Source organism: Octodon degus, unplaced genomic scaffold, assembly GCF_000260255.1.
Source record: "Octodon degus isolate 3935 unplaced genomic scaffold, OctDeg1.0 scaffold00039, whole genome shotgun sequence".
NCBI classification, from domain to species: Eukaryota; Metazoa; Chordata; class Mammalia; order Rodentia; family Octodontidae; genus Octodon; species Octodon degus.
This window is the reverse complement of record NW_004524615.1, coordinates 14,140,577-14,145,602: the sequence shown is the minus strand read 5'-3', so window position 1 is coordinate 14,145,602 and position 5,026 is coordinate 14,140,577.

Here is a 5,026-nt window from a genome sequence, read left to right as displayed (position 1 = left end):
AGTTTAGAGACCAAGCTGGCCTCAAAAGTGAATCTTCCTGGGCCAGACATATAGCTCAGTGGAATAAGAGCCTCCCTGGCAAGCACAAAGTCCTAAATTTGATTCCTGATACAAAAAAAAAAAAAAAAACCTGAATCTTCCTGCCTCAGCCGCCCAGGTTCTGGAATCACAGGAGTCCGTCACCACACCCAATTTATTTTTTATTTTGAGACAAGATCTCCCTAAATTGCTAAAGTGCCCAGTCTATGTTTGAACTTGCAACCACCCGACCTCAGCCTCCACAGTGCTGGGATTACAGGCAGCCACCACCTGCTCTGCTCTTGTTCAATATTTTACCAGGGCTCTGTGTGACCATAGTTGTCAACTGTCAGATAAGTCCTTTTCACCTGCCTTCGTCTTCCTCTTTGCCCCCCTTGTCCTAGTGTCCTTCTAGGAAGATCACTGTGGCCACTCTCTACAATGTGTTCCAAATAACAAGTTATGAATGACTGATTTTGTGGTTAATCAGTGTTGGTTGATTGATTTCCTTTTATACTGCATAACTGCCCAAGTACTGTGGGAGATGCCCAGAACATCAGGCTCACAATTCCAGCCCTGTGCATAGGCTTCTGCTGGGGCTTGGGTTTGAAGGCCCTGCATGTAAGGCAGGCTGCTCCTAGCAGCCCACATGGGGCTGTGCGCTCCCTTTGTTCCCAGTTAAGCACCGCTGGCTTTGCTCTGCTGCCCTCCTGAGAGGTCCGCACTGTGGCTCCACCTCTAGCCCTGCCTGGCTGGCCCTGGCTTTGGTGCTGCCTCACCCCCTGGGGCCCAGCAATGCAGACGTCCCTGTCTATTAAGGTACAGTTTCTAGGAGAGAGATCAGGTAGTGGTGACTGATCCTGCGGACCCTGAGCTATCCAGGTAGCCCTTCTACATTTTGTTTTGAAGCAGGATCTCCCTAAATTGCCTGCTTGAACACAAGACCCTCTTGCTTCAGCCTTCTGAGTAGCTGGGATTATAGGAGTGAGGTTCCTTCCTCTGGTGTGAAAGAGAAATGGGAGAGAAGTAAGAAAAGCCTTTATTGCTCAGCATGGGAAGGCTGCAGGACAGATGGCAAGAACCCTCAGGGAAGGAGGCAGGGAGACAGGATTTACTGGCTGGCTGGGGGTGGAGCTTGTGCAGGCTGGGAGTGCTGAAACAGGTGCTGATTGGAGAAGGCTTGGCGCACAAAAACCAAAAGAGGAAGCTGAGGTTAAGCAAAGGGAAGAAGACGAAGTTCGTTCAGGAGCAGGACATCACTGGTCGTGGGTGCCGGCGCTATGCTGGCTGGCTGCCATGATGGGCCTGGTGGGCCTTTGTTCGGGTGCAGACCATCAGCAGGCATGAGCCACCTCGCCCAGCTCGTTGCTTTTGTTTGGAGGCATTTTTAGAGAGGAGACCGGAAAGCAACTCTCTCATGCTTAAACATTGATATCTCATTGTCCATGTAAAATACCAAGGTGAGTGATTTTTTTTATTAGTACATAAAAATAAAGTGTAAAATCTGACATACTTTCAAGATATTTCATAAGCAGTCCACAGCTTATTTCATCTTTGTCTTCTGCAGCTTCCGCCCACCACTTCTGCTTTGGATGACTTCGTACAAAATCATCTGTGGCAAATATGTTCTCTTCTGAAATTCATAACATATAAGAATTATTAAAGGGTGCTACTCATATGTGATAAATATTTTTGAAGTAAAAACAAGAGAGGAAAGAGAGATCAGTGCTTTCTGAAGAAAAGAAAATTTTGACGAAGCGAAAGCGAACTGCCTCCTGAAGACACTGTGGTGTATAAATTGGAGCATCTCAGGTTTTGAAAAGAAAAATAAAGCTAAATTTATCGTTTCATAAATTATTTTGGGGATCCTATTTTTAAAATGTTTTCACTGGAGTATAGCATATACACACATGAATGCCTCAAGTGTAGTCTAAAGACCAGCAGGTTGCCACACAAGGAGCACACGTGTAATCCAACACATCAGAAAACAGGTCATTATCAGACCCTTGGAAGCCAGCACAGGCCACTTGCAGGCATCGCTCACCTCTTCCTAGCAAGATACCCACTATCTGACTCCTAATTATATTTTCTTTTGCAGCTTTTTTAAAAATCTTTTTTGAGATTTATCCATGTAGCCAATTATAGGAGTTCTCATTCTTATTTATCCATGTAACTTTCTATTGTATAAATATATCACAAGCGATTTGCCTATTTTAGCATTGATTGAAACTTGCAATGCTGCCAGTTGGGGACCGTTCCATGTGTGGTGCTCCATGCATAGTTCTACATGCATTTTGGCGAACACATGTACATGGTGCCATGTGCCTGCCCAAGAGCAGAGCTACTAAACAGCAGGTTCTAAATGGCCAGCTTTTTGTGATACTACCCAGATTTCTAAAGTACTGTCGTGGGAGATTCCCTCAGAAGGATTTTGTCTTAGTCACTCTTTCATTGCTGAGGCGCAGTACCCAACACCCACAATTTAAAAAAAGAAAGGTTTATTTGGTCCCACAGTTTGCAGAGGTTTTAGCTGACAGTCGTCTGGCTCCAGGGCAGGCAGGCAGGCAGAGAGAGAAGCAGCCTGTGGCAGGGCAAGCAGGAAGCTGGTGCAATCAAAGAGAGAGGGAGGGAGCTCACCCTTCCAGATCACACCCACCATCCTGCCTTGTTCCAAGGCCTCACCCATGAGCACATGAGGCCCTGAGGGGGACAGCTAGAAACAAACCTACAGGTCTCAGGCCTGTGATGAATGTGCATTAAGGGCATCTGCATCAATTCCCTTGGAAACCGGGATGAACCACATCAGAACTCAATGGCTCAAGCCAAGGTCAATGGCACCAAAGGCCATAGGGTGCCTGGGGACTGATTCTGGCTCTTGATGGAGCTGGGTGTCTCCAGCAGGATGGCCTATCAGGTGGCATGTCGCACCTCTCACATGAGTGTGGCCTTCCTAGAGGGCAAGAGCAGGGACCACACTCTCCCCCAGGCCTGGTCTATGATTTTGTGCAAATTCACTACTTCTGGACTCCAGGAATCAGAGCTGCAGACACCAAGGCAGCCCACATTAGGGCAGAAGGGCTGTTCTTCAGCTGCGACTGCTCCGTGGGAAAGTCACCAAAACATCATGGCCACGTTTTCCAAGCTAGCATCCTCTTCCACTGATCACAATTATTTATTTGCCTCTTATGTGAGAAGCATGCTCACCTCCACTCCTGGATGCCCAGATGACTCATCCAATCACAGCTTCCTGCTCAAGTCCGAGAGTTTGTCATCTGCAGCAGATTCTTGTAGTTCATGTCCTCAACGCAGCCACAGAATGAAAAGGCAAGCTTTCCATCTGCCGCACACCCCGGGTACCCTGGAAGGCAGGACAACCACCATGCACTCTTATTGAGAATGAGGAAGTGGAGGATAGGTGTAGTGGCGCACACCTGTAATCCAGCACTTGGGAGGCTGAGGCAGGAGGACGGCTGTGCTTTTGCTAATGAATTTTTGTGGATTTCCTGCACCTGCCACAGGAAATAGGTCTACTCAATGTGGCAAAAGACTGATGATTATTTTGAGATAAGTCTCTTTCTACCTTGGGTCCTAAGTCAGGCAGAGTGGAGCAACAGCCTTTTATCCACTGGCAGTGTCACAGGCACTGGTCCTCAGCTACTCCTTACTTTGGGGTTCAGCTCCAGGCTGTCTTTTATTTGGAGACTCTCTAGTGGCTATAGAGATCAGTGATGATAGACAACTTTATTTTCCAAGCCGGAAAAGCTTGGATCTCTTATATTTTCCTCTAAATTCTTCTTGCAAATTAAACCATTGCTTTTCTTCCCCTCTCATCTTTTTGTTACGCCCCATCATCTGCATTTAGCAACCACAAACTGATAATTTCAACATTTTTTTAGCCAAATGAAAAGTTTACCAGCAACCATTGATGTCTTCCAACTTATTACAAACCAAAGTCTTGCGAATCATTACACAGCTACATGGTGCTGCTCGCTATGTGCCCAGATTGCTGGAGCAGCCTCTTCACTGCTAGGCCCGCCACCACTAACAACCATGTTGCCGTCGATGAAGTTCTCTCACCACTGTCTTCTTTCTCAGGTTGTTCTCAGGGTTGCTTATTGTCCTAGTAACCATGAGAGACCTGCGGGTGTCTACGAGGTTAACTGCAGTGTCATCCTGAATTTAGCTGATTGGGCCAGCACTGTTCTGGATGCATCTGACTTAGTGAAGAGAGGAGCCCCAGGCTGGGTATGGGTGGCCCCAACCAACAGGGCTGTAGCCTGGATGGAGTAAAAGGGGAAGAAGCAGAAAGTCTTGCTTCTGCTTCTTTGGCTGAGCTCTATCTGCACCATCCCCTCTGGACAGCTGTCTCCAGGCTTCTAGGGAAGACCCTTCAGCTTCCTGTTAAGGATGCACACAGGGCTCTCCTTTCAAGAGCTCCAGGCTTTTGACTGTTGAGCGGATCCTCCAGCTCTCCAGCACAGGACAGCTGGCCTGCAGGCTTCCGCTTGCTCTGACAGAGCTAGAGTCCCATGGGCAGTGTTTCATAACTGCATAGGCAGCGCACTCCCAGGCCACACCATCCACACAGACGTGGAGGCAAAGAGATCCATGGCACCTGTGCAAGTGCTCAGCGTGCCTGCTCTGTCACAGGTCCGAAAGACCTTCTTCTCAGACACCGAATCTTCATTTATTACCATAGAATCCATGGAACACCAACAGACTCACTTTTTAGTCTGGAAATCAGGAAAAAACCAAATCCCAAATCTAAGTCTCTATCCTCAAAACCATTCCCTGTTTAGTTTTTAAAACACTGTGCTGCTATCAAAATCGGGAGATGACCTGAAAAATGACCTTGTTTCCCTAAGATATAATGAAAGGAAAAATTGTTGCGATAGCATTTTTTTAAACCTCATGACTAAGTCAAAGATCATGAAGTCGGGCTGGAGAGATGGCTCAGTGGTCTAAAGCACCTACTTGGAACAAGCCTGGCAAAGCACAGGGACCGCGG